Here is an 18872-nt window from a genome sequence, read left to right on the forward strand (position 1 = left end):
GCAACCTTTGCTTTACCTTGTTTGCCCTTGCCCTTTCCCTTCTTAAGGGACCTTTCTGCTTTCCTTTTCTTTCTGGTCTCACCAGTGTAGAGAACTGGTTTCTCTTTCTTAATAGTACTCTCTGCCTCCCTCAACATATTGAGGAGCTCTGGGAGAGTCACCTCAAGCTTGTTCATATTAAAATTCATTATGAATTGTGAAAAGGAATATGGAAGGGACTGAAGCACAATGTCCACACACAAGTTATCCTCTAGGACCATTCCTAGACCTGTGAGTTTCTCTATCCACTCAATCATCTTTAGGACATGGTTCTGAACCGATGTCCCCTTAGTCATCCTAGCGCGGAAAAGGCTCTTAGATATCTTATATCGTTGAGTCCTTCCCTGTTCCTCAAACAATTTGCGGACATGTAGGAGAATGGATCTGGCATCCATCTTTTCATGTTGTCTCTGTAACTCAGGAGTCATAGAGCCCAACATATAGCACTGAGCAAGAGTGGAGTCATCAATGTACTTCATGTAGCGAGCGATCTCATCCTCGTTTGCCCCTTCTTCGGGCGTAGGCATCACTGTATCAAGGACGTACACGATTTTCTCTACTGTGAGAACAATTCTCAAGTTACGGAGCCAATCCGTATAATTTGGACCAGTGAGGCGGTTGACATCAAGTATGCCACGTAAGGGATTTGAAAGCGACATTTTCTAAAAATAAAGATGTAGCAGAAATGTATAACATGCAGATTTTGCAAGAAATAAACTATCAAGATATGGACTTCTATCTTAATATGCTCCCACTATTTTACTATCGAATCACGCGACACCCTCAGCACGTAAAACGGAAGTCTCCGGCAGACTTCTAGTGGGGATCAGGATCCAATCAGCGTCTTAGTGTAACCTCGAGGGACTCGACCAATCACACTAAGCCTAAAAGGTAGGCAACTCTTGCCGATCACAACTCCTTGTGATTCCCGTCCTGTTCGTCCTCCGAATCACCATGGCCTCGAGGGACTCGACCAACCATGATGCTCGGTTAAGTCAACACCTTCGTTACAAGATGAGTCTGATTTGATGATATACCCTCGAGGGACTCGACCAAGCATACCATGCCCTCAGGTCACCGGTGACATCTCTATGTCGTAAGCAAGATAACGAATCGCGATATAGGTGAGTCTCGAGGGACTCGACCAACTCAACCTACACCGGGAATCGGTTCCTACTCATAACGATGGAAGGCCACGTGGGTCAATCTAATTGCCTCACGTTTACCGACTTAATATTATCGAGAGATGTTTCTATGATTTGGTCTCCTAATATGACATATCACACATATACATATTTAATATATATCTACATCGCATGTAAATATATATACATATCTAGTATGTGTATAAGCAATCACACCAGATGATCATGGACCACAACCTAATATGATTAGGCCCGAGCCAGTAGGCCTAATCACTCACATCAAGATCTATATGTGCAATGGTGCATCTCCATGCCCTGTGATCGTCCATCTCGTCCTCGTCGGTTCCGTCGACATCTTGATGCATCTCCATGCATCACGATCGTCCGTCTCGTGGGTCCCGCTATCGCATCCACGCTCCTGCTACGCCTCCTCATGTGATTACAACTTATTCATAGGCACGCAGGCTCGATAATAAACGAGAAATATAATGGAGGTTCGCATACCTCAATAATAATAATCACAAGTACACACATCACACGGTCCATGATCATCCGTCCACACATCATACATCACATGTATAAATAATCATCATCATGTAGGACTACTAGATAATAATAAAAATAATAATCAACTAAACCTTTTAATTAATTAATATTTTTCTGAAATTATGGACATGTAGGGAATTTCTCAATTCCTAAGGGTATTATCGTAATTTGGACAAAAGACGGAAACTGGAATTTCTCAAATTTCGAGGGGCAAAACTATCTTTTTCTCAGAAAACTCTAATGCCCTTTCCCCCTTTCGCTGATGTCGCCGCCGCCACCCTGCCGGCGGCGGCCTGTGCGGCGGGGCGAGGGCACTGCCCTCGCTTGTAGGCGGCACGCCCGCTGGCGGCGATCCACACAGTAGGGTTGCGACGACGCTCCTCAAGACTCCAGGCCTGCTCTGAGGCGGAGAGAGAGAGGAGAATAGGAAAGACAAGCAAAGACTCTAGCCTATGAGGCTGTGAATCCCTCCTATTTATAGAGATCCCGTGTCAAAAACCCTAATGGGTCCTTCCCCAGTAGGTATTGGATCTGCATCCAATAAGACAAGGGCTCCGTCGGATATCTCATATCCGAACCTCTACTCATCGCAATGCCTACCATATGTGTGTGACCCTCTAGGCCCAATATCGAGCTGGCCGTGAGTCATACCTGTCAGAACTCCTTCTAACTCAGTGAATTATTATCTCTGTAATAATTCACTCGACTCATCGACTACGGACGTACTAGGCCACTACGCCGTAGTCCCTAGACAATACAGGGGAATCCAATCCATTGGACCTGTCTGTCCTCAGTTACCATGTACCTATTGCTAGTCATAAGTGCCCAGCAAGCCAATCACGTGAGTGATGGCACGTGTGACTTGATACAGAATCTTTTTGCTTATTATATTTTGGCATATATCACTTTATAACTATTGCATAAATGCATATATATTGTGATGTCCTTGGATTTGTGTAATGGGAATCGGATCGTGATGAGATCACGATAATGAGATCGATTCACCTTTAAACATATCCTAAATAATCCCGGTCATAGGTTACTCGAGAGGGACATCGTGATAACCGGATAGACTAGTGTGCTGTATACCCGTCCATATGATGGATGCAGCTGGTCTCATAGCTGCTCGTGTAGGGACACTAGGGATACAGTACAGGTGCTCATTGGAGAATGAGTTCACTGATTGATCCGCTTACGAAATGCTGGATGGTTGATGATGCCTTATTGTCAGACAACGATTCCGTAGTCCTAGTGGTGTATCTGGTTCTTAGACTTGAGACACCAAGGATGTCCTGTATGAGTGCTCCACTCTTTGATACCAGACTTATAGGTTTGGCTGTTCCCAGATCTAGTACAGCTGGTCATTAGGAGTGGTAGTCGACCTTACGAGGGCTATTGAGTGTCGATAGAGGATCATCCACTCTCGGTATCATGAGAGGAATATCCCATGTGTTCTTGCTCAGACAAATCCTTGGCCAGGGTCATTCGGGTTGAGAGAGAAAGAGTTCTCCGGGAGAATCCGATTAGAGCGAGACTCGAGTAGAAACCGTATGGGTCTGACAGCACCATGCTCGATATACGATCTCTGGGATATTAGATGGATGAGGGACTATAGGTACATGGTAACTGAGGACAGACAGGTCCAATGGATTGGATTCCCCTGTATCGTCTGGGGACTACGGCGTAGTGGCCTAGTACTTCCGTAGTCGATGAGTTGAGTGAATTATTACAGAGATAATAATTCACTTAGTTAGAAGGAGTTCTGACAGGTATGACTCACGGCCAGCTCGATATTGGGCCTAGAGGGTCACACACATATGGTAGGCATTGCGATGAGTAGAGGTTCGGATATGAGATATCCGACGGAGCCCTTGTCTTATTGGATGCAGATCCAATACCCACTAGGGAAAGGACCCATTAGGGTTTTGACACGGGATCTCTATAAATAGGAGGGATTCACAGCCTCATAGGCTAGAGTCTTTGCTTGCCCTTCCTATTCTCCTCTCCCTCTCCACCTCAGAGTAGGCCTGGAGTTTTGAGGAGCGTCGTCGCAACCCTGCTGTGTGGATCACCGCTAGAGAGGAGGACGCTTGACCTCCTTCACCCTCTCCTAAGGATCTGCAAGGAAACAGGGATATACGATCTCCCTAGGTAACACAATCTCTATACGCAGTTTTTGTGTTTTTGCGGATTTTGCGCACCAATCTTCGCACGACGATGAATCGGGGATTTTTGATTTCTTGTTCTTCCGCTGCGCATATGATGTCGCCCCCCCCTATGATTTCCCAACAGTGGTATCAGAACCAGGTTGTTCGTGTGAATGATTGGTTTTTGAACTGCGTGTGTTGTGTTTAGGAAGAATATTGACGTCAAAATCGTTGACGCAAAAGCAAGGAAGGGCAGCAACAGTTGCTGCCCTCGATCTGCATGCCTGCAGCCAGCCGCAGCCGCAGCCAGGCAGCACAGCGCCGGCGCATGCGCAAGCGCTGTGCCTGCAGCAGCCGGCCGGCGGTCTGCTTGCAGCAGGCTTGCGGCCGGCGGGGCTGGGAGCCCGCTCGGTAGAAGCGCCTGCGGCCACTGAGCCCGCGGGCAGAGGCGCCGCGGGGCAGCAGCGCGGGCTGAGGCACCGCAGGGCAGCGGCGCCTGTGGCCGCTGCTCCCACGGGCAAAAACCCCGCAGGGGCGGCCGCTAGCGAGACAGCACCACCTGCGGGCGCTGACTCGCGGGCAGAACCGCCCGCGAAGGCGGCGGCGCCCGCGGGGGCGCCCACCTGCAGCGGCAGCGACCCCAGCGGGCGTGCCGCCTGCAGGCGAGGGCAGTGCCCTCGCCCCGCCGCACAGGCCGCCGCCGGCAGGGTGGCGGCGGCGGCGCAGCAGCGAAAAGGGGAAAGGGTATTAGGGTTTTCTGCACAAAAGATAGTTTTGCCCCTCGGAATTTGAGAAATTCCAGTTTCTGTCTTTTGTCCAAATTACGAAAATACCCTTAGGAATTGAGAAATTCCCTATATATCCCTGATTTTAGAAAATATTAATTAATTAAAAGGTTTAGTTGGTTATTATTTTTATTATTATCTAGTAGTCCTACATGATGATGATTATTTATACATGTGATGTATGATGAGTGGACGGATGATCATGGACCATGTGATGTGTGTACTTGTGATTATTATTATTGAGGTCTGCGAACCTCCATTATATTTCTCGTTTATTGTCGGGCCTGCGTGCCTATGATTAAGTTGTAATCACATGAGGAGGCGCAGCGGGAGCGTGGAAGCCATAGCGGGACCCACGAGACGGACGATCGTGATGCATGAAGATGCATCAAGATGTCGACGGAACCAACGAGGACGAGATGGACGATCACAAGGCATGGAGATGCACCGTTGCACACATAGATCTTGATGTGAGTGATTAGGCCTACTAGCTCGGGCCTAATCATATTAGGTTGTGGTCCATGATCATCTGGTGTGATTGCTTATACACATACTAGATATGTATATATATTTGCATGCGATGTAGATATATATTAAATATGTATATGTGTGACATGTCATATTAGGAGACCAAATCATAGAAACATCTCTCGATAATATTAAGTCGGTAAACGTGAGGCAATTAGATTGACCCACGTGGCCTTCCATCGTTATGAGTAGGAACCGAATCCCGGTGTAGGTTGAGTTGGTCGAGTCCCTCGAGACTCACCTATATCGCGATTCGCTATCTTGCTTACGACATAGAGATGTCACCGGTGACCTGAGGGCATGATATGCTTGGTCGAGTCCCTCGAGGGTATATCATCAAATCAGACTCATCTTGTAACGAAGGTGTTGACTTAACCGAGCATCATGGTTGGTCGAGTCCCTCGAGGCCATGGTGATTCGGAGGCCGAACAGGACGGGAATCACAAGGAGTTGTGATCGGCAAGAGTTGTCTACCTTTTAGGCTTAGTGTGATTGGTCGAGTCCCTCGAGGTTACACTAAGACGCTGATTGGATCCTGATCCCCACTAGAAGTCTGCCGGAGACTTCCGTTTCACGTGCTGAGGGTGTCGCGTGACTCGTTAGTAAAATAGTGGGAGCATATCAAGATAGAAGTCCATATCTTGATAGTTTATTTCTTGCAAAATCTGCATGTTATTCATTTTTGCTACATCTTTATTTTCAGAAAATGTCGTTTTCAAATCCCTTACGTGGCATACTTGATGTCAACCGCCTCACTGGTCCAAATTATACGGATTGGCTCCGTAACTTGAGAATTGTTCTCACAGCGGAGAAAATCGTGTACGTCCTTGATACAGTGATGCCTACGCCCGAAGAAGGGGCAAGCGAGGATGAGATCGCTCGCTACGTGAAGTACATTGATGACTCCACTCTTGCTCAGTGCTATATGTTGGGCTCTATGACTCCAGAGTTACAGAGACAACATGAAAAGATGGATGCAAGATCCATTCTCCTACATGTCCGTAAATTGTTTGAGGAACAGGGAAGGACTCAACGATATGAGATATCCAAGAGCCTTTTCCGCGCTAGGATGACTGAGGGGACACCGGTTCAGAACCATGTCCTAAAGATGATTGAGTGGATAGAGAAACTCACAGGTCTAGGAATGGTCCTAGAGGATAACTTGTGTGTGGACATTGTGCTTCAGTCCCTACCAGATTCCTTTTCACAGTTCATAATGAACTTTAATATGAACAAGCTTGAGGTGACTCTCCCAGAGCTCCTCTATATGTTGAGGGAGGCAGAGAGTACTATTAAGAAAGAGAAGCCAGTTCTCTACACTGGTGAGACCAGAAAGAAAAGGAAAGCAGAAAGGTCCCTTAAGAAGGGAAAGGGCAAGGGCAAACAAGGTAAAGCAAAGGTTGCTAAGAAAGACCCAACAAAGGACAAAGGCCAGTGCTTCCACTGTGGTAAAGATGGGCACTGGAAGAGAAACTGCAAAGAGTACCTTGCAGAAAGGGCGAAACAAAAGCTTGATGAAGCTTCAGGTACATTCATGATAAGTCTCCATTTGTCAGACTCTTATGATAACACATGGGTATTAGATACCGGTAGTGCTTATCATATAGGTAATTCGTTGCAGGTTCTGGCAAGGCCTAGGAGACTAGAGAGAGGCGAGATGGACCTCAAGATGGGTAATGGAGCAAAAGTTGCTGTATTAGCTGTTGGCGAGGTCGCCCTACATCTGCCTAGTGGAGCTTTTATTGCATTAGATGCATGTTATTTTGTTCCTTCTATTATCAAAAACATTATCTCCATTTCATGTTTAACAGTTAGTGGATATAAATTTGTTTTTGAGAACAATGGTTGTTCGATATTATTAGATGATAAGATCATCACGAAAGGAACATTGCATAATGGTTTATTTATGTTAGACACCACTCCACATATCATGAATATAAATGTGTCCAAAAGGAAACGAGATGAGTTGAACAATGTATACCTGTGGCATTGTAGGCTAGGTCACATCCATGAAAGAAGGATTCAAAAGTTGCTAAATGATGGATATCTAGATCCATTCGACTATGTGTCATATGCAACTTGTGAGCCTTGCATTCGTGGAAAACTGACCAACTCTCCATTTAGTGGAACTGGAGAGAGAGCCACTGAGTTGTTGGAACTCATACATAGTGATGTATGTGGACCCATGTCAACTCATGCCATTGGAGGTTACTCCTACTTCATTACATTTACTGATGATTTCACAAGGTATGGATATGTGTACTTAATGAAGTACAAGTCCGAGGCCTTTGAGAAATTCAGAGAATATAAGAATGAGGTGGAGAACCAGACTGGAAAGAGTATCAAAACTCTTCGATCAGATCGAGGAGGTGAGTACTTAAGTACAGAGTTTACTCACTTCCTCAAGGACCATGGGATATTATCCCAATGGACACCTCCTTATACACCTCAGCTCAATGGTGTCTCTGAAAGGAGAAATCGTACATTATTAGATATGGTACGGTCCATGATGAGTTTCGCTGACCTACCCATCTCATTCTGGGGATATGCCCTAGAAACCGTAGCTTACCTTCTGAACAGAGTTCCAACTAAGTCGGTGGTGTCTACACCATATGAGATATGGAAAGGGAAGAAGCCTGATCTTAAAGTAGTTAAGATTTGGGGCTGCTCTGCCCATGTTAAAAGACACAACCCCGATAAGTTAGAATCAAGGACAAGGCGATGTAAATTTGTGGGATACCCCAAGGAAACTTGTGGGTATTACTTCTATCATCTCGAGGACCAAAAGGTCTTTGTAGCTAAGAGAGCAGTGTTCCTTAAGAAGGAACACATTCTTGACGGAGACAGTGGGAGAATGATAGAATTGAGCGAGGTTGGAGAACCAAGCTCAAGCACCACTCTACAGCCCGAGTCTGTTCAGGTATCTAATACACAAGTTTCAACTTTACACAGGTCTGATAGAGTATCCCATCCTCCTGAGAGATATGTGGGACATATTAGAGTAGAGGATGTAGAGGATATTGATCCTCAGACCTACGAGGAGGCTATTATGAGTATAGACTCCGGGAAGTGGAAAGAAGCCATGAATTCTGAGATGGATTCTATGTACTCCAATAAGGTTTGGAACCTAGTTGATGCACCCGAAGGTATTGTACCCATCGGTTGCAAGTGGATCTTTAAGAAAAAGATCGGAGTAGATGGAAAGGTAGAGACCTATAAAGCAAGGCTAGTGGCTAAGGGGTATCGTCAAAGGCAAGGTGTTGACTACGACGAAACTTTCTCACCCGTAGCAATGCTAAAATCCATCAGAATTCTATTGGCTATTGCAGCACACTATGATTATGAGATCTGGCAGATGGATGTGAAAACCGCATTCCTCAACGGGAACCTGGAGGAGGAGGTGTATATGATGCAACCTGAGGGATTCGTGTCCAAGAACTGCCCAGATAAGGTGTGTAGGTTGCTTAGATCCATTTATGGACTAAAGCAAGCTTCCCGAAGTTGGAACATAAGATTTGATGAGGCAATCAGATCTTATGACTGTTGGGAAATCATAAGGGGGCGACATCATATGCGCAGCGGAAGAACAAGAAAACAAAAATCCCCGATTCCCAAAAAGATGTTCATCGTCGTGCGAAGATTGGTGCGCAAAATCCGCAAAAAACACAAAAACTGCGTATAGAGATTGTGTTACCTAGGGAGATCGTATATCCCTGTTTCCTTGCAGATCCTTAGGAGAGGGTGAAAGAGGTCAAGCGTCCTCCTCTCTAGCGGTGATCCACACAGCAGGGTTGCGACGACGCTCCTCAAAACTCCAGGCCTACTCTGAGGTGGAGAGGGAGAGGAGAATAGGAAGGGCAAGCAAAGACTCTAGCCTATGAGGCTGTGAATCCCTCCTATTTATAGAGATCCCGTGTCAAAACCCTAATGGGTCCTTTCCCTAGTGGGTATTGGATCTGCATCCAATAAGACAAGGGCTCCGTCGGATATCTCATATCCGAACCTCTACTCATCGCAATGCCTACCATATGTGTGTGACCCTCTAGGCCCAATATCGAGCTGGCCGTGAGTCATACCTATCAGAACTCCTTCTAACTCAGTGAATTATTATCTCTGTAATAATTCACTCGACTCATCGACTACAGAAGTACTAGGCCACTACGCCGTAGTCCCCAGACGATACAGGGGAATCCAATCCATTGGACCTGTCTGTCCTCAGTTACCATGTACCTATAGTCCCTCATCCATCTAATATCCCAGAGACCGTATATCGAGCATGGTGCTGTCAGACCCATACGGTTTCTACTCGAGTTTCGCTCTAATCGGATTCTCCCGGAGAACTCTTTCTCTCTCAACCCGAATGACCCTGGCCAGGGATTTGTCTGAGCAAGAACACATGGGATATTCCTCTCATGATACCGAGAGTGGATGATCCTCTATCGACACTCAATAGCCCTCGTAAGGTCGACTACCACTCCCAATGACCAACTGTACTAGATCTGGGGACAGCCAAACCTATAAGTCTCGTATCAAAGAGTGGAGCACTCATACAGGACATCCTTGGTGTCTCAAGTCTAAGGACCAGATACACCACTAGGACTACGGAATCGCTGTCTGACAATAAGGCATCATCAACCATCCAGCATTCCGTAAGCGGATTAATCAGTGAACTCATTCTCCAATGAGCACTTGTACTGTATCCCTAGTGTCCCTACACGAGCAGCTATGAGACCAGCTGCATCCATCATATGGACGGGTATACAGCACACCAGTCTATCCGGTTATCACGATGTCCCTCTCGAGTAACCTATGACCGGGATTATTTAGGATATGTGTTTAAAGGTGAATCGATCTCATTATCGTGATCTCATCACGATCCGATTCCCATTGCACAAATCCAAGGACATCACAATACATATGCATTTATGCAATAGTTATAAAGTGATATACGCCAAAATATAATAAGCAAAAAGATTCTGTATCAAGTCACACGTGCCATCACTCACGTGATTGGCTTGCTGGGCACTTATGACTAGCAATCTCCCACTTGACCTAAAGCCAATCACCTATGTGTCTGATCCCCATCAGACCCCTGTGATGCTCAAAGACAATCTGAGACAATGGCTTTGTTAGTGGATCTGCAATGTTATCTTCGGATGGAACTCTTTCCACTGCTACATCTCCTCGGGTCACGATCTCTCTGATAAGGTGGAACCTCCTCAGAACATGCTTAGATTTCTAATGAGACCTAGGTTCCTTCGCTTGAGCAATTGCCCCGTTGTTGTCGCAATATAGGGAAATCGGCTCCTCACTATCCGGTACGACTCCCAAATCTGTGATGAACTTCTTCAACCAGACTCCCTCCTTTGCTGCATCTGATGCAGCAATGTACTCCACCTCTGTGGTCGAGTCAGCAGTGGTATCTTGCTTGGAACTCTTCCAGCACACTGCTCCTCCATTCAAGGTGTACACATACCCTGAATTCGACTTGCTATCATCGACATCAGACTGAAAACTTGAGTCAGTGTAGCCTTCAACCTTAAGGCTATTACCTCCATATACTAGTAAAAGATCCTTAGTCCTTCTCAAGTACTTAAGGATACACTTTACTGCTTTCCAGTGCTCCAAGCCTGGATCCGCCTGATACCTGCTCGTGACACTCAGAGCATGCGCTATATCAGGCCTAGTACATAGCATGGCATACATGATAGACCCTATTGCTGAGGCATAAGGTATCATATCCATGTTCGCCCTTTCTTCTGGAGTCTTTGGGGACATACTCGTAGAAAGCGATATCCCATGTCTCATCGGTATGAGACCTCTTTTGGAATTTTCCATGCCAAACCTTTTGACAATAGTTTCTATGTACCTGGACTGGGACAAGCCAAGCATCCTTTTGGATCTATCTCTATAGATTCTAATCCCCAAGATATAAGATGCTTCTCCTAAGTCCTTCATGGAGAAGTGTCTAGATAACCAAGCCTTTATTGTGGATAGCATTCCTATGTCATTCCCAATGATGAGGATGTCATCCACATATAACACCAAAAAGCTAATAGCGCTCCCACTTACCTTTCTGTATACACAAGGCTCATCTTCGTTCTTAACGAAGTCATAAGATCTAATTGCCTCATCAAATCTTATGTTCCAACTTCGGGAAGCTTGCTTTAGTCCATAAATGGATCTAAGCAACCTACACACCTTATCTGGGCAGTTCTTGGACACGAATCCCTCAGGTTGCATCATATACACCTCCTCCTCCAGGTTCCCGTTGAGGAATGCGGTTTTCACATCCATCTGCCAGATCTCATAATCATAGTGTGCTGCAATAGCCAATAGAATTCTGATGGATTTTAGCATTGCTACGGGTGAGAAAGTTTCGTCGTAGTCAACACCTTGCCTTTGACGATACCCCTTAGCCACTAGCCTTGCTTTATAGGTCTCTACCTTTCCATCTACTCCGATCTTTTTCTTAAAGATCCACTTGCAACCGATGGGTACAATACCTTCGGGTGCATCAACTAGGTTCCAAACCTTATTGGAGTATATAGAATCCATCTCAGGATTCATGGCTTCTTTCTACTTCCCGGAGTCTACACTCATAATAGCCTCCTCGTAGGTCTGAGGATCAATATCCTCTACATCCTCTGCTCTAATATGTCCCACATATCTCTCAGGAGGATGGGATACTCTATCAGACCTGCGTAAAGTTGAAACTTGTGTATTAGATACCTGAACAGACTCGGGCTGTAGAGTGGTGCTTGAGCTTGGTTCTCCAACCTCGCTCAATTCTATCATTCTCCCACTGTCTCCGTCAAGAATGTGTTCCTTCTCAAGGAACACTGCTCTCTTAGCTACAAAGACCTTTTGGTCCTCGAGATGATAGAAGTAATACCCACAAGTTTCCTTGGGGTATCCCACAAATTTACATCGCCCTGTCCTTGATTCTAACTTATCGGGGTTGTGTCTTTTAACATGGGCAGAGCAGCCCCAAATCTTAACTACTTTAAGATCAGGCTTCTTTCCTTTCCATATCTCATATGGTGTAGACACCACCGACTTAGTTGGAACTCTGTTCAGAAGGTAAGCTGCGGTTTCTAGGGCATATCCCCAGAATAAGATGGGTAGGTCAGCGAAACTCATCATGGACCGTACCATATCTAATAATGTACGATTTCTCCTTTCAGAGACAGCATTGAGCTGAGGTGTATAAGGAGGTGTCCATTGGGATAATATCCCATGGTCCTTGAGGAAGTGAGTAAACTCTGTACTTAAGTACTCACCTCCTCGATCTGATCGAAGAGTTTTGATACTCTTTCCAGTCTGGTTCTCCACCTCATTCTTATACTCTCTGAATTTCTCAAAGGCCTCGGACTTGTACTTCATTAAGTACACATATCCATACCTTAAGAAATCATCAGTAAATGTAATGAAGTAGGAGTAACCTCCAATGGCATGAGTTGACATGGGTCCACATACATCACTATGTATGAGTTCCAACAACTCAGTGGCTCTCTCTCCAGTTCCACTAAATGGAGAGTTGGTCAGTTTTCCACGAATGCAAGACTCACAAGTTGCATATGACACATAGTCGAATGGATCTAGATATCCATCATTTAACAACTTTTGAATCCTTCTTTCATGGATGTGACCTAGCCTACAATGCCACATGTATGCACTGTTCAACTCATCTCGTTTCCTTTTGGACACATTTATATTCATGATATGTGGAGTGGTGTCTAACATAAATAAACCATTATGCAATGTTCCTTTCGTGATGATCTTATCATCTAATAATATCGAACAACCATTGTTCTCAAAAACAAATTTATATCCACTAACTGTTAAACATGAAATGGAGATAATGTTTTTGATAATAGAAGGAACAAAATAACATGCATCTAATGCAATAAAAGCTCCACTAGGCAGATGTAGGGCGACCTCGCCAACAGCTAATACAGTAACTTTTGCTCCATTACCCATCTTGAGGTCCATCTCGCCTCTCTCTAGTCTCCTAGGCCTTGCCAGAACCTGCAACGAATTACATATATGATAAGCACTACCGGTATCTAATACCCATGTGTTATCATAAGAGTCTGACAAATGGAGACTGATCATGAATGTACCTGAAGCTTCATCAAGCTTTTGTTTCACCCTTTCTGCAAGGTACTCTTTGCAGTTTCTCTTCCAGTGCCCATCTTTACCACAGTGGAAGCACTGGCCTTTGTCCTTTGTTAGGTCTTTCTTAGCAACCTTTGCTTTACCTTGTTTGCCCTTGCCCTTTCCCTTCTTAAGGGACCTTTCTGCTTTCCTTTTCTTTCTGGTCTCACCAGTGTAGAGAACTGGCTTCTCTTTCTTAATAGTACTCTCTGCCTCCCTCAACATATTGAGGAGCTCTGGGAGAGTCACCTCAAGCTTGTTCATATTAAAGTTCATTATGAACTGTGAAAAGGAATCTGGTAGGGACTGAAGCACAATGTCCACACACAAGTTATCCTCTAGGACCATTCCTAGACCTGTGAGTTTCTCTATTCACTCAATCATCTTTAGGACATGGTTCTGAACCGGTGTCCCTTCAGTCATCCTAGCGCGGAAAAGGCTCTTGGATATCTCATATCGTTGAGTCCTTCCCTGTTCCTCAAACAATTTACGGACATGTAGGAGAATGGATCTGGCATCCATCTTTTCATGTTGTCTCTGTAACTCTGGAGTCATAGAGCCCAACATATAGCACTGAGCAAGAGTGGAGTCATCAATGTACTTCACGTAGCGAGCGATCTCATCCTCGCTTGCCCCTTCTTCGGGCGTAGACATCACTGTATCAAGGACGTACACGATTTTCTCCGCTGTGAGAACAATTCTCAAGTTACGGAGCCAATCCGTATAATTTGGACCAGTGAGGCGGTTGACATCAAGTATGCCACGTAAGGGATTTGAAAGCGACATTTTCTGAAAATAAAGATGTAGCAAAAATGAATAACATGCAGATTTTGCAAGAAATAAACTATCAAGATATGGACTTCTATCTTGATATGCTCCCACTATTTTACTAACGAGTCACGCGACACCCTCAGCACGTGAAACGGAAGTCTCCGGCAGACTTCTAGTGGGGATCAGGATCCAATCAGCGTCTTAGTGTAACCTCGAGGGACTCGACCAATCACACTAAGCCTAAAAGGTAGACAACTCTTGCCGATCACAACTCCTTGTGATTCCCGTCCTGTTCGGCCTCCGAATCACCATGGCCTCGAGGGACTCGACCAACCATGATGCTCAGTTAAGTCAACACCTTCGTTACAAGATGAGTCTGATTTGATGATATACCCTCGAGGGACTCGACCAAGCATATCATGCCCTCAGGTCACCGGTGACATCTCTATGTCGTAAGCAAGATAGCGAATCGCGATATAGGTGAGTCTCGAGGGACTCGACCAACTCAACCTACACCGGGATTCGGTTCCTACTCATAACGATGGAAGGCCACGTGGGTCAATCTAATTGCCTCACGTTTACCGACTTAATATTATCGAGAGATGTTTCTATGATTTGGTCTCCTAATATGACATGTCACACATATTCATATTTAATATATATCTACATCGCATGCAAATATATATACATATCTAGTATGTGTATAAGCAATCACACCAGATGATCATGGACCACAACCTAATATGATTAGGCCCGAGCCAGTAGGCCTAATCACTCACATCAAGATCTATGTGTGCAACGGTGCATCTCCATGCCTTGTGATCGTCCATCTCGTCCTCGTTGGTTCCATCGACATCTTGATGCATCTCCATGCATCACGATCGTCCGTCTCGTGGGTCCCACTATGGCTTCCACGCTCCCGCTGCGCCTCCTCATGTGATTACAACTTAATCATAGGCACGCAGGCCCGACAATAAACGAGAAATATAATGGAGGTTCGCAGACCTCAATAATAATAATCACAAGTACACACATCACACGGTCCATGATCATCCGTCCACTCATCATACATCACATATATAAATAATCATCATCATGTAGGACTACTAGATAATAATAAAAATAATAATCAACTAAACCTTTTAATTAATTAATATTTTCTGAAATCAGGGATATATAGGGAATTTCTCAATTCCTAAGGGTATTTTCATAATTTGGACAAAAGACAGAAACTGGAATTTCTCAAATTCCGAGGGGCAAAACTATCTTTTACGCAGAAAACCCTAATACCCTTTCCCCTTTTCGCTGCTGCGCCGCCGCCGCCACCCTGCCGGCGGCGGCCTGTGCGGCGGGGCGAGGGCACTGCCCTCGCCTGCAGGCGGCACGCCCGCTGGCGGCGATGCCGCTGCGGGTGGGCACCCTCTTCGGGCGCCGCCGCCTCCGCGGGTGGTTCTTGCCCGTGGGAGCAGCGGCCACAGGCGCCGCTGCCCTGCGGTGCCTCAGCCCGCGCTGCTGCCCCGCGGCGCCTCTGCCCGCGGGCTCAGTGGCCGCAAGCGCTTCTACCGAGCGGGCTCCCAGCCCCGCCGGCCGCAAGCCTACTGCAAGCAGACCGCCGGCCGGCTGCTGCAGGCACAGCGCTTGCGCATGCGCCGGCGCTGTGCTGCCTGACTGCGGTTGCGGCTGGCTGCAGGCATGCAGATCGAGGGCAGCAACTGTTGCTGCCCTTCCTTGCTTTTGCGTCAACGATTTTGACGTCAATATTCTTCCTAAACACAACACACGCAGTTCAAAAACCAATCATTCGCACGAACAACCTGGCTCTGATACCACTGTTGGGAAATCATAAGGGGGCGACATCATATGCGCAGCGGAAGAACAAGAAAACAAAAATCCCCGATTCCCAAAAAGATGTTCATCGTCGTGCGAAGATTGGTGCGCAAAATCCGCAAAAAACACAAAACTGCGTATAGAGATTGTGTTACCTAGGGAGATCGTATATCCCTGTTTCCTTGCAGATCCTTAGGAGAGGGTGAAAGAGGTCAAGCGTCCTCCTCTCTAGCGGTGATCCACACAGCAGGGTTGCGACGACGCTCCTCAAAACTCCAGGCCTACTCTGAGGTGGAGAGGGAGAGGAGAATAGGAAGGGCAAGCAAAGACTCTAGCCTATGAGGCTGTGAATCCCTCCTATTTATAGAGATCCCGTGTCAAAACCCTAATGGGTCCTTTCCCTAGTGGGTATTGGATCTGCATCCAATAAGACAAGGGCTCCGTCGGATATCTCATATCCGAACCTCTACTCATCGCAATGCCTACCATATGTGTGTGACCCTCTAGGCCCAATATCGAGCTGGCCGTGAGTCATACCTATCAGAACTCCTTCTAACTCAGTGAATTATTATCTCTGTAATAATTCACTCGACTCATCGACTACGGAAGTACTAGGCCACTACGCCGTAGTCCCCAGACGATACAGGGGAATCCAATCCATTGGACCTGTCTGTCCTCAGTTACCATGTACCTATAGTCCCTCATCCATCTAATATCCCAGAGACCGTATATCGAGCATGGTACTGTCAGACCCATACGGTTTCTACTCGAGTCTCGCTCTAATCGGATTCTCCCGGAGAACTCTTTCTCTCTCAACCCGAATGACCCTGGCCAGGGATTTGTCTGAGCAAGAACACATGGGATATTCCTCTCATGATACCAAGAGTGGATGATCCTCTATCGACACTCAATAGCCCTCGTAAGGTCGACTACCACTCCCAATGACCAGCTGTACTAGATCTGGGAACAGCCAAACCTATAAGTCTGGTATCAAAGAGTGGAGCACTCATACAGGACATCCTTGGTGTCTCAAGTCTAAGAACCAGATACACCACTAGGACTACGGAATCGTTGTCTAACAATAAGGCATCATCAACCATCCAGCATTCCGTAAGCGGATCAATCAGTGAACTCATTCTCCAATGAGCACCTGTACTGTATCCCTAGTGTCCCTACACGAGCAGCTATGAGACCAGCTGCATCTATCATATGGACGGGTATACAGCACACCAGTCTATCCGGTTATCACGATGTCCCTCTCGAGTAACCTATGACCGGGATTATTTAGGATATGTGTTTAAAGGTGAATCGATCTCATTATCGTGATCTCATCACGATCCGATTCCCATTGCACAAATCCAAGGACATCACAATACATATGCATTTATGCAATAGTTATAAAGTGATATATGCCAAAATATAATAAGCAAAAAGATTCTGTATCAAGTCACACGTGCCATCACTCACGTGATTGGCTTGCTGGGCACTTATGACTAGCAATGACTTCGTTAAGAACGAAGATGAGCCTTGTATATACAGAAAGGTAAGTGGGAGCGCTATTAGCTTTTTGGTGTTATATGTGGATGACATCCTCATCATTGGGAATGACATAGGAATGCTATCCACAATAAAGGCTTGGTTATCTAGACACTTCTCCATGAAGGACTTAGGAGAAGCATCTTATATCTTGGGGATTAGAATCTATAGAGATAGATCCAAAAGGATGCTTGGCTTGTCCCAGTCCAGGTACATAGAAACTATTGTCAAAAGGTTTGGCATGGAAAATTCCAAAAGAGGTCTCATACCGATGAGACATGGGATATCGCTTTCTACGAGTATGTCCCCAAAGACTCCAGAAGAAAGGGCGAACATGGATATGATACCTTATGCCTCAGCAATAGGGTCTATCATGTATGCCATGCTATGTACTAGGCCTGATATAGCGCATGCTCTGAGTGTCACGAGCAGGTATCAGGCGGATCCAGGCTTGGAGCACTGGAAAGCAGTAAAGTGTATCCTTAAGTACTTGAGAAGGACTAAGGATCTTTTACTAGTATATGGAGGTAATAGCCTTAAGGTTGAAGGCTACACTGACTCAAGTTTTCAGTCTGATGTCGATGATAGCAAGTCGAATTCAGGGTATGTGTACACCTTGAATGGAGGAGCAGTGTGCTGGAAGAGTTCCAAGCAAGATACCACTGCTGACTCGACCACAGAGGCGGAGTACATTGCTGCATCAGATGCAGCAAAGGAGGGAGTCTGGTTGAAGAAGTTCATCACAGATTTGGGAGTCGTGCCGGATAGTGAGGAGCCGATTTCCCTATATTGCGACAACAACGGGGCAATTGCTCAAGCGAAGGAACCTAGGTCTCATCAGAAATCTAAGCATGTTCTGAGGAGGTTCCACCTTATCAGAGAGATCGTGACCCGAGGAGATGTAGCAGTGGAAAGAGTTCTATCCGAAGATAACATTGCAGATCCACTAACAAAGCCATTGTCTCAGATTGTCTTTGAGCGTCACAGGGGTCTGATGGGGATCAGACACATAGGTGATTGGCTTTAGGTCAAGTGGGAGATTGCTAGTCATAAGTGCCCAGCAAGCCAATCACGTGAGTGATGGCACGTGTGACTTGATACAGAATCTTTTTGCTTATTATATTTTGGCATATATCACTTTATAACTATTGCATAAATGCATATATATTGTGATGTCCTTGGATTTGTGCAATGGGAATCGGATCGTGATGAGATCACGATAATGAGATCGATTCACCTTTAAACACATATCCTAAATAATCCCGGTCATAGGTTACTCGAGAGGGACATCGTGATAACCGGATAGACTGGTGTGCTGTATACCCGTCCATATGATGGATGCAGCTGGTCTCATAGCTGCTCGTGTAGGGACACTAGGGATACAGTAC

The sequence above is a fragment of the Musa acuminata genome, chromosome BXJ1-9, assembly GCF_036884655.1.
Source record: "Musa acuminata AAA Group cultivar baxijiao chromosome BXJ1-9, Cavendish_Baxijiao_AAA, whole genome shotgun sequence".
Lineage (NCBI taxonomy): Eukaryota > Viridiplantae > Streptophyta > Magnoliopsida > Zingiberales > Musaceae > Musa > Musa acuminata.